This window comes from Sphaeramia orbicularis, chromosome 4 (assembly GCF_902148855.1).
Source record: "Sphaeramia orbicularis chromosome 4, fSphaOr1.1, whole genome shotgun sequence".
Lineage (NCBI taxonomy): Eukaryota > Metazoa > Chordata > Actinopteri > Kurtiformes > Apogonidae > Sphaeramia > Sphaeramia orbicularis.
Window position 1 is genome coordinate 4408955 of NC_043960.1, and position 12473 is coordinate 4421427.

Genomic DNA, 12473 nt, shown 5'->3' on the forward strand with positions numbered 1-12473 from the left:
GCGATGAACGTGTTCTAACACATTTGGAGTCAATGAAATGTCAACACAACCGTACATATTTAACCATTTAATTTTCGTACTTTTGAGTCTTGCAGTCTTTGAGAAATCGCCACTGTTTCAAAAATATGTTGGTGTCATGAAAGACAGCATGTGTTTCATCTGTTTGGGACTTTCTAATACCAACAAGTCTACACAGTGTGATTTTGTTCTAAAACGAAAGATGAGAAAACACAGTGATTACTTTAGTGGTGGTTAAAAACAATAGATCTACATTGTCTTGTAAGACGTTTAAAAACAGCCATTGTCCGAGTCTCATGACCAACGATAACGTGACACAGTATTAGAACACTGTCTGACGGCCACTGTCTACTCAGACTCAGCTTTATTGTTTATTGTTGGAGTTGGCATTATTCTGTTTTTTTTAATATATATTTTATTTTTAGTTTTATTTATGCAATGTGTACAAACATATCAATATACCGACAGTATAGAGACATAACAAAAAGCAAGGCGAAAAGGATAACCTTCTTACCCAACAAAAAAACAAGGAAAAAACAGTCAGTGTGCAAGGTCAATGCAGACGACTACATTAACTTGGTGTAACAGATGTACTAATACGATCTAAATATGGCTGCCAAATTTTCAAAAAGGTGTTATATTGTTTTCTGAGACAATAAGTGATTTTTTCCAGGGGGATGCAACTATTCATCTCAAAAGTCCACCTATCAATAAGAGGAAGCCAATCAGGTTTCCATGACACCACAATGCACTTCTTGGCCACATACAGAACAACTTCCATAAGTCTGACTTGTGCATTTCTATATTATTGTCGCTATTATTTTACTGGCCCCGCCCACTTCAGATCATATTGGGCTAAATGTGGCCCCTAAACTAAAATGAGTTTGACATCCCTGCTTTGGACGCTCACTCACTTTATTCGAATTAAGTTGTCGCACTATTTTTCAGAGAATATGAAATGTCACTACAGCTTTATAAAATAAAATGGTTTAGCTTTCAGTCAAACCGCAGGAAAAAGAAAATCAGGCAGGAAAATCTAAGAGTACTCGGAGAGGAGCGCGAACTAAATTTCACAACTTCTGCACTCTCATTAAGTTTTCACACATTTTATGATAATAAGTCAGGAGCTAAAACATGCTGGTTCCTAAACTCACAGACTATTGACTCAGAGGTGAGATTACACCCCTGCCATGCACATAATACACATCCTCTGTCTGGAAACTGATAGCACATTCCCACCCATAATGTTGGAACCTACAGGAGAACACGGCGAGATCGCACTAATACAAGGCTGTCGATAACAGGAGAGGGAAATAATATCTCCAGTATCTTTGTTGGTGTTACTGGAAATGATGCCGCCTTGAGGGTGAATCTTCACGTTTTAATCACAAACCAATAAAGATAAGAGTCACGACAGCTACAATGGTTTAACGTGTTCAAGCAGGGGTGTCAAATTCATTAGTTTAGGGGCCACATTCAGTCTAATAGGATGTCAAGTGGGTCAGACAGTAAAATAATAGGCATAATAATCTATAAATAATAATCTAAATGTTTCTTTGTTTTTAGTGTGGAAAATGTAAAATTGAGATTATGAAAAGGTGAATAACCTGAACAACCTGAAATTTCTTCAGAAAAATAAGTGCAATTTCAATATTATTATGCCTCAGCTTATTATAAACACAACTTTCAGATCATAGTGGATCTACAAAGGCACAAAACATTTACTAACAGGCAGAATACAGAAGGCATAAAGTTCTACAACATCATCATGGGACCAGACAGGTTACCATGGGTCACCTTGAACTTTCCAAACCAAAAACAAATCGATTGCAAAATTCTGTCATTTACAGGGCCTCCAGTCTGTGGAATAAGTTACCTCTATACATCAAACACACTAAAAGCTTCTATTCATTCAAAAAAACACTCAAACAGGAACTACTTAAGGAAGTGCAGGAATGCAGGTGATTGTTTTGACTCTCGCGGTCCAGGTTGCTGTGCAGATAAAAGTTTAAATGTTTAAAGGTTTAGGTGTTGAGATGAAATGTTCAGCTTGCTGGTGATGACAATGAATTGTAAACTTGTTTTTATTTATGCATGTATTTTGTAACTGTATCTGTATTGTAACGGACCCCAGGAAGAGTAGCAACCACTATGGTGGAAGCTAATGGGGATCTGTATAAACAATAAACAATATTATTAGAATTTCACTTATTAAGAGAAATAAAGAAAAACCATCTCTGAGGCATTTTGGAACCAAATACAACAATTTAAACCAAACTAACCAATACATTGATATCTATCCCCATATAAAACTATATTCTGACATTAGTCATTATTGTTTTGTATCCCAGACCCCTATTAGAAAAGAATTCAATGTGTCCCAATACTTTTGTCCATATAGTGTATATGACTATATGAACATACAGATTAATGTTCTGATCTCTGTATCCCCTTGTGTTATACATCAGTGATAAAAAAAATACTCAATAACAAAAATAACTGTACGAACCCAACACACTGGATGATCAATAGTGCAGCTGTTGTTCATCAGACTCATCAATACTGTCAAGACAAACCACATATTTTGAAAGAAAATCCTTTGAAACAAAGTAGAAAAACACAACACATCTGGTGTCTTGTGTTTTGGTCCTCTGTTTTTGCTATCCATGTTACAATCTGCAGACGGGCCGAACCACGGGGCACAGGCGTCTGTTCTGTTGTAGCTGTTAGCACCTACAACATTTTTAGCATCAGCAAAGGGCAGGGCTCCAGTCAAAGCCACCACAACCACTTCCCTTCAGCTCAGTGTGAAGGCTGCAGGGTAAACAATACTGATAAATATCTAGTAGAAACTGTTGACTTGTTCTTTTGTGGGTGGAGGATTTATATAAAGCAAATTTAACAACAATAATCTGAATTAAGTCTGAACAACCAGAAAAAGGCTCATATTGTTGTTTTTTTGATGACATGATTTTACAAGGAATGGTGATTTTTGCTCTTTATTTTCGCTGAAAAATAGTTCTTGCTGTGATTTGAAGGAAAAAAGTATAATAGGAAGAATAAAAATATAAACATTTGGAATCTGTATAATCATAACTATGTTCACCATTGTCTATATATTCAGTCATTTTCAAGTTCAAGAGTTCAATTCTTCTAGTATATATCATAAATAAATGAGTTGGGTTAGGGTTAGAGTTTTTTTTTTTTCTTTTATAAATAAATAAAGTAAAAACAAGTAATTTAATACCAAACACAAAACTATAAGGTCACAGAAATGCAGAATGGAGATGACAAAGTTAAACATGAAGACAAAACACATAAATGAGAAGAAATAGACAAGAGAAGTGTTCAGTAAACACAAAACGTTTCTGGCAAATACAACTAATAGGCCTTCTGGTATCCAGGTGAATATATTATGCACTGTTTGCACTTTGTGTTATAAAAGGTCATATTATTTTTCACAATTAGTTTTAGGTCAGAATTCAAAAGTTGTTCATTTTTGCATGATCTTTAAAATTCTGACCCAGCCACTAAAATCTGCACATTGCAAACAATGGAAAGTTATTGCACGACACCCTTCTCCAAAGTGACTAAAAAAATACACATTGACACATTTTAGCATTTAACATTTGACCTAATACAAAAAATAATAATGCATATCAACCAATGATGCTGTTAATCATTGACCTTTGCCAAGCAGCAAAAATAAAAAATAAGTAATCCAATTTTTATGTAGTATATTGAGAAAAACGTTTTCTGTGTTTTTTGCGTTAAAAAATATGGTTTGTTTACATTACAAACATGGCATTTAAAGGGCTGAAAAATATGACAATTATTGAGTATTTGGTATTTTTGTTGATGGCCGAAGTTGATGAAATACAAAAAATAAAAGGAAAAAAGTTCAAAACAAACCAAAAAAATTTTGACATTACTACAGTGTTGTGCAGATTATGGGCTTTCAGTGATTAGGAAGGGCCTCTATGAGCAGGACACCTGAGGGTTAAATACTGTCTTTGACCAATCAGACTCCAGAGTTCAACAACTCAGTGAAAAAACCAACCATTGGTATCAGCAGAGTGGTGTCTATTCCACTCTGAGAACCAGTGAATCAGTAAGGCTATGTTCAGACTGCAGGCAAATGTGGCCCAAATCTGATTTTTTGGCCCATATGTGACCTGTATCTGATCTGTTAAAGACAATTTGAACAGCACAAATCCGATTCTTTCAAATCTGACCCAGGCCACTTTCATATGTGGTGCTAAATCCGAAACTTAGCTGATATTTTGCTATGTGACTTCAGTCTGAACAGCCAGGTCACATTTATCTGACCTTTACGTCATTGAAATACGACAAACACAGTGTTCGAACTACGTGGGAGCCAGAGGGAGCTCAGCTCTCAGAGCGAGGACATGGCTCCCATGAAAGCAACAAAGTCAAAAATCTGTGGGGGTCCCTCAAATATCGGATTACATTTTGGTCATAAATAAAGCTCATTTCCATCCCTGTGAGGTATTATGGTGAAAGATGTTAAATCAAAATGTAGGATAGGGAACATCGGTAGGCCAGTTCTTAGGGATGTCCAGGTCAGATCTAAAGACCGGTTATCGGCTGCCGATCTAGCCTTTTTTAGACGATCGGATCGGATTTAGTCACATGATCGGGCTGATTCAGTTCATCAGCGTGGTTCTTCTCAAACTGAGCATTTACAAAACATGCTGGAGCTACAGAACAGGGAACTGGCACTCAACACCTTGAATTTTCTTTTGTCGACACAATCTAAAGGTACTTCCTGTTTTGACAGACTTCAAAATAAATGCACTTCCTGAAATTACTTAAATTAAAGTGTTTTCTCTTAATAATCATCAGCTTTGTTATGACTTTCTTCTACTTTTAATAATCAAGTGAAATATGTGATACTGGATGAATAATGGATCCTTTTAATATAAACTTAAACCAACATGAATTGCCTGGTTTTCTCTAAACTCAAATAAATTAGTCTAAACAAGAACTCAAAGAATGCAGCGAAGCTGAACGTAGAGTGAATGTGAAAGCTGAATAGACACTGTATGGAGAGCCCAGAGAATAAAAGTTTTAGTGCTTACCTGGCTTTTTATTTGTAAAATCTAAGTTACCTGATTTCTTGATTATTTATTTTTTAGAAGAGGCATAATATACCACAAACACTGGACTGGACTTGGCACTCATTGCTTTTATTTAAAAGGAGAATGTGGCACATTAGGAGAAATGTGGGTGTTCACTGTTGGTGCCGCTTCAATACCTGAAGATGTTACAGGCCATGGAAGGTTAATGCAGTTTTTCTTTCACTGTTAAGCCTATCTGACAAATCATAGGCCCTAAACACTCTAAATGCTTTGCTTTATAAATGCCTGATTCCACTGCCACCTGTGCGTTTGTGGCACATTGTCGGTAAAATTATATTCAGATTACTTGCGCAACTTCTTTTTTTTTGGAGATAGAGACCCCTTTAGAGAAAAAAAAAATGATTTGAACGGTGGACAAACGTCACAATTCAGCGTCCCAGGAGTGTTACTTCTGTAAACACAGAGTGTGCCTTACGTCAGGACCTCTTTTGCACATGCGGGTCACTTCAGGGTCACATTCAGTTCATACTCAAAACGGATAGAAGTCGCATTTAATGTGAAATATGAACAAGCACACAAAAAAATCAGATTTCACCAAAAACTCAAAATTCTGCATTAAGACCTGCCGTCTGGATATAACCTACATATCACAGACGGTTCCATCAGCTGAGTATCTTCATCAAACAGTGAATGAAAGAGAAGGAAGGTGAGGAACCAGAACCAGAGGAGAACACGGGCCGACCACGGCTCATATTGGTGTAAAGTGAAGCTCAACATGTAACCTGTAATCTGCTTCTGATTAAAACTGAACTCACACCACATGGGTGTTTGGGGGGGGGGGGGGGGGGGCTGGGACGCTGCCCAAGGCCGGGGCAGCTGAGCAGTTACACAAGCCAGGAGTAGATTACATCAGCGCAATGCACACAGGATGGATGGATGATGTAAAAACCAGCATCATGTTGACAGCTTCCTGCACATACAGGCTGACGGCCAACGAGGCAGAGCACACAGGAAAACACAACACATGTATGCAGACTGCACTCCACGGGTGTCAAACATACGGCCTGCAGGCCAAAACTGGTCCGCTAAAAGGGTCCGATCCGGCCCACACCATGGGGCCTTTGACCAAAGCATCAGAAAGTGACCAGATGGGATGAGAACCATAAAGAAACAACTTTTAGAGCCAAAGAAAAGAAGCACTAAAAATAGCAGCTGTTGTTTTCTCGACTGGACTCAGCTGTAAATGTAAAGAATGGAGTTTTGGGTTTTTTTTTTTTGCAGTTTTCAGTTATATAAAACACACACACAAAACAAAAAAAGTACATCGGCTCAGATGTGTGTAACAACTAATCAATTAATTAATTAGTCAGTCCTTGTTCAAAGAAAGACAGAGGGGCAGAGGCTGAAGACAGTCACTGGTACACAGCTATACACCTTAGTCTAATGCTGCGTTTCCACTGCATGGTATCGGCTCGACTAGACTCAACTCGACCCGACTCGGCCTTTTTGCATTTCCATTATGAAAAAGGACCTGGAATCTGGTACCCAGTATAGTTTTTTGGTATCACCTCCACCAAGGTTCCAAGCGACACTAAACCGTGACGTATAACACTGCAGACCACTGATTGGTCAGACAGTTTTCTCTGTGACCCGCCATTTTACAAAAAACAGATGCGGAAGTGGACAGTAACTATAGCGGTAGGTTAATCCACATGATAACAGCCCAAAAATACACCATGGTCGGTCAAGGAGATTCAGTCTTTGGCGACCGACGTAAAAATTCAGACGAGACAACACGCAACAAGCGAGTTTTTAGCAACTCTCTGAGCAAACGACATGGAAATAACGCGCTGCATCGCTATGACGTCCAGATACTGTAGAGTCAGTAGTATCCTGTAATGGAAACGGTCTCCAGGAATACTGAGTCAAGCTGAGCCAAATCGAGCTGGTTCCACGTAGTAGAAACACAGCATAATCTAACTTCCTCCAAGTATGTGAGAAACAGAGTCCAAGCACTTGAAAAAGTGTTGACAGAACATGTGCTTAAAGACCTGAGCTTTTCCATCTGTATTATTGACAGCATAACATTGACCCACGCTTAAAAAGATGGAGGATTTGGAGACTTCCATTCTTTTAATATCAGTCTCTTAGCGATTATCATTCCTAGTTCCAGTGGACGCTGTAACGTTGCAGGTATATTCCTGACAGTCTGAGAACAGCCAAAAAAAGCAAGTCCTGGTTCAGGCTGAAGAGGTCTTTCATAGGCCCTGGAGAACCAGTCAAATATTAAGAATGGAGTTTAATGCTGAAATGGCAACGTTTCTTCTACACGAGTGAGTTTGATTCTGAGGCTTATGAAGGTAAAGTTATTGTGGGATGTTCTTATCTTTGCTAAGTTGCTGTTTGTTGATCCGTGGTTCAGACTAAACTGTGACAGTTCTGACCTTGTTTGTTGGACTCAAACAGATCTTTAGTTCAGCTACTGACAACACAAACCGTACAGAAAGCAGAGGTGATCAGTGGCTTTACATTGGCTGTTTTCTGTCTAAAAACAGAGCTAAGCTAACAGAGCTATAATGTAAACTATCAGCTGAAGCAGCACATGAAGATTGTAAGACACAGTGTTATTTTGAGCAACTGCCAAAATCTATCTATCTGTCTATGAGTTTCAGTTTGACAAAGAAACCTGTTCTGGTACCAGACTGATCCCTGCTGGGGAGAGTTTGGAACATCAATACAACAAAGAACCCCTTTAATATAACACAACCAATAAGTGCTCATTATCATTTGTCCATTATACCAGTGAACATGGCAAATATATACTGATATGTTCATGTATATGTACTATGGTTCTTGAAAAATTTGAAGACTATCCTTCCATATGCGCATCCCTACGCTAGACTTTTGAAAAAACATCTACACAATGTAGCTTTCTGTAAATACTGCAATATTCCTGAGTGTAAACCTTTACTCTGTTGCCTGAATTCTAATCATACCAGTCCATTACAGCTTCTTCACACCACTTCCCTGAACAGAGAGATTTTCTGGGGTAAATGACGGCTTGATTATACTCTTTGACACACCTGCTTAAATTTGATTAGCTTTGATTACTTTTCTCTGAAAATGGCAGAGAATTACATTAACAAGGGAGCATTTCCCATTAGAGTTTAATAAGAAATGTACGGCTGAACAGGCTCCAGCATTAACTGGATTAATGCAGAGCAATGAGAAGGAAGGAGAAAATGTGACTGTAGATGGTATCTGTGGGTGACTACGAACATAACTGAGGTAAAACTAGAGAAAACGACAGATTAAGCCATGTTAGTACATGTTGCTCTACCCCTATGTGGATGTGTAGTACATGTGAAGTTGCTTGGATAATTAAATAAAAATCTGACCAATGACCCTGTACCTTAGCGTCATGTTTTATCAATAATCAATAACAAGTTGAATTAGTGAAGTTGTCAGGTTCTGTCTCTATGTTAGAGTCCTAAGGTCTGGATGCAGGAGATCAATCTCCCAGTAGAAGTGGGTGGTACTTTGACTGGAGGAGAACTCAACTAATTCAGTCTAAGTCCATATATGACTTCTATCAGTGATCATTAGTAACTATATTGATATCTATAACCATTTCCATGTTATAAACCATCAAAATATGGACCATTATAAGTAAAGGCAAATTTTCAACATTTCAAAAATCCATCCCAATAAAGCTCGAGATGAAGTTTGAAAGGAATCTGACGAGTAGTTTCGGAGAAGAAAATTGTTGAAATGTAGACGTTGATGACCTTGTGTTTGACCCTTCGAGGTCAAAGGTCATGGACCCAAATGAAAGTCCATATAGTATGTCTACAAACTTTGTAGACATTGTTCCAAGGAAGCTACATCTAACATTTTAAATGAATCAGTCTGAGAAGATGTTTGAGAAAATCGCTAATGAAGACGATGACAAAGACGACATCAGACACAGCAACTTCACAACTGCTCATGACCTATTGGCCGGTGAACTAACACATATTTTTATGTAGTACATTGAGAAAAAAAAGTTTTTGGTGTTTTTTGCATCAGAAAACATGGCTTGTTTACATCACAAACGTGGCATTTAAAGGGTTAAAAATTTGTCAGTTATTGAGTATTTTGTATTTTTGTTTATGGATCAAGTTGATGAAATACAAAAAAGTTAAAAACAAACTATGAATTTGTTTTTTTTTTTGTTTTTTTGTTTGTTTTTTTTTAGCATTACTACGGCTCTGTGCAGATTACACATTTTTGGTGATTAGAGAGAGCCTCTCTGGGCTGGATACCGGAGGGTTAATCATAGGGTTGGGTTTAGGGTTAAGATTCCCAGAAAACGGTGGATGTTAAAAGATTAAACATGATTTACGAGGATATTAAACATGATTTAAGCATCTAAAATGTCATCAGAGGAGGTTTGAAGGAATGAAAGGGGGAGGCTGTGGCAGTGGACAACTAAAAAAACATGCATGTGAACAGAAATGTTAATGGGATTTTCATTTTTATTACCCCTGTAAACAGCTGATTAGAGTATTTTGAGCACAGACACAATGAGCTATTATGAATAATATCACAGTGTTGTAAAAGCTCTTTAAATCATACTGAATTTAACAGTGATTTTTAAGCAGCTGTCTGTAAGCATCTTCATGACCTCAAAAATGAAGATATTCTACTGAGTATTTAGAGAAGTGATTGAAAAACAAAGGCTTCAGACAGCCAGGTAAGTTCATGCAGTTTTCTCAGAGTTTCCTCAAATGACCCAGAGGTCGTGGCTGTATAAATGGAAAATCTATTTCCTCCGTCGCTACCCGCCAGCGCTGATGCTTACCTCTCTGGCACTTCCATTTTCTAACTGGCAGCTTCTATTTAATAAGTAAGAAAATTACTTTATAATGCAGACGATTTCACTTATTAGAGCTGGACGTTGCCCCAGTTTTAACCCATAAAGATCTAAACATCCACCGTTGACCAAAACCATCTACTGATATAAAATGTTTAATACCTGTTGATCCATTAATTCTAGCAATTCATGTAAATAATTGGTGAAAAATGCAGTTTGTCATCTTTTCATAGTCATCAAATATGACCCATTTGGATGTTCAGAGGCTCCATAGTGAATGTGGAAACACTGTCATCTTCTACATTGATCCACCAGTAAAACCCACGGAGTTTGACAAAAGATCACTAAATTAAATACAGGGAAATACATGATTTACACTGAGAAATGCAAAATACAGAGGATATTATAATAAATAGTGATAAATCACTTAAGAAGAGTTAACTCTTTAAGCACCAAAGTCACAATATTGTGACAAGCAACATAACTGAATGAAACAGACCATAGCTCTAGATTAGAGATATCAAAGCTTGTTACCACTTCCCACCAACAGATGGCAGACCTGTGCCCCTTCAATCCTAACACCATTTCAGGGCATGTTTCTATTCAAAGTGAAGAAGAAAATCCAGTTTAAAGGCATGGTCATGAGCTGGTTTAGTAAGTAAGTAAAAATTTACTTAGTTTTAGTTGTGATAGCTAAAGACAAATTTGTCTACTCTGCTGTTTGGATAAAAAGCTACTAAAACTTGTTTAAAAATGTTCAAGTGCATTTGTTTTAAGGATAAGATGACAAAAAAAACAACAAAAACAAAGAAAACTTCCATGTAAATATGTTCAAAGTTAAATTTTACTAACAGTCACTCAATCCAAAATGGCTGCCACTATGTGACGTCACAATATGCAAATTAGATGAGTACATTTACTCCCATCATAAACTTTGGGTCATACCCAATATTTTTCTCATTTTCAGTATGACTTTATCTCTAACCACTTCTAAGATACAGCTTTTTGAAATCTTGATATCATAAATTGAATACTTTTTGGGAAAAAAAAACAAAAAAACCCAGCCGTCTAAAGGGTTAAATACAGAGAAAAATTATTTGGGACCAGCCACAAAAGTAGCACTGGGTCTTTATGGGTTAACAAATGCAGTTCTGACACAAAATACAGACACATGCTCCCTGTTTCCAGTCATGGGGAAGGACAGGATAATGACGACGCAGCCTTAAGTGTCACCACAGATAGCCTAGCTAGTTGTTGCAGACGACCCCTAACAACCACCTCAGTCCATCTGCTCTGGGATCCATTCTCGTCACCATTTGACCTGTGCCAGGCTGAACACCACGCCAAACACCTTAGGCACACAACAAGACAAGCTCTTTCATTACCAGAACAACAGCTTCCATTGAGATCACCCCGGCCCCGACGTCAACAAAATCATAATTTCCCACAGTTACCTTATCGTCAGACAATGGGCCTTTTTTTGCCGTAGAAAACCCATGACACACATTTTGATGACGTAAAAAAGTCGTCTCTTATAAGGAGACGTCAGCTGTTACGTATCAGTTCTCCGTTATCAGACACAAACGCATGTGCTTGTAGTTTATAAAAGTTCAGCTGTAGGTTCTAAACCAAACATCTGAGGAAGACACTTACACTTACGTAATGTACAGATGAACTCAGAGGTTTATATGGAGTAGGGACGTCAAAGTTATTCTAGTTCAGGTTCCACATTCAGCCCAATATGATCTCAAAAAGGCTGGACCAGTAAAATAATAACATAATAACCTGTACAGAAGGTCAACTCTAGACTTTTATCTGTTTTACAGTGAAAAATAGGACCAATGTCCATGTATCTCACCATCATGTTCTATCAAGAATCAGTAACAAGTTGAATTTTTGAGGTTGTCAGGTTCCATCTCTATGTTGGAGTCCTGTTGCCTGATTGCAGATCAATCTCCCGATAGAAGTGGGTGGCACTTTCACTGGAGGAGAACTCAACTAATTCAATCAAAGTCTATATATGACTTCTATCAGTGATCAACAGGAACTATATTGATATCTATAACTATTTCCATGTTATAAACCATCAAAATATGGACCATTATAAGTAAAGGCAGATCTTTAAGATTTAAAAAATTCTTCAAAAATTCAAAAATCGAAATTTCTCAAAGCTGTGAAACTGAAAACTGTGAAATAGACAAAAACAAAACAGTTTTTCAGCAAATCTATCATTAACTGAACATAAACCCAGTGTGTCCATCCACTGTCATTGATCCAACTCCATGGGTTTTACTGGTGAATCTATGTTGTAGAAGGTGACGGTGTTTCCACGGTAACTACGGAGCCTCTGAACGTCCAAATGTGTCATATCTGATGACCATGAAAAGATGACAAACTGCATTTTACACCATTTATTTCCATGTATTGATAGGATTAGTGGATAGATGGTTTTGGTGGCCGCTGGAGTTTTGTGGGTTAATATGATCTAAACCCCCAGG

The 12473-nt window shown here is 37.6% G+C and overlaps 1 protein-coding gene across 3 annotated transcripts in view; it reads right to left on the bottom strand.

Annotated features, from left to right (window-relative positions):
• LOC115417459 (cAMP-specific 3',5'-cyclic phosphodiesterase 4D-like) overlaps positions 1 to 12473 on the bottom strand; it is a 239641-nt gene that overhangs the window by 101408 nt on the left and 125760 nt on the right. The window lies entirely within an intron of this gene.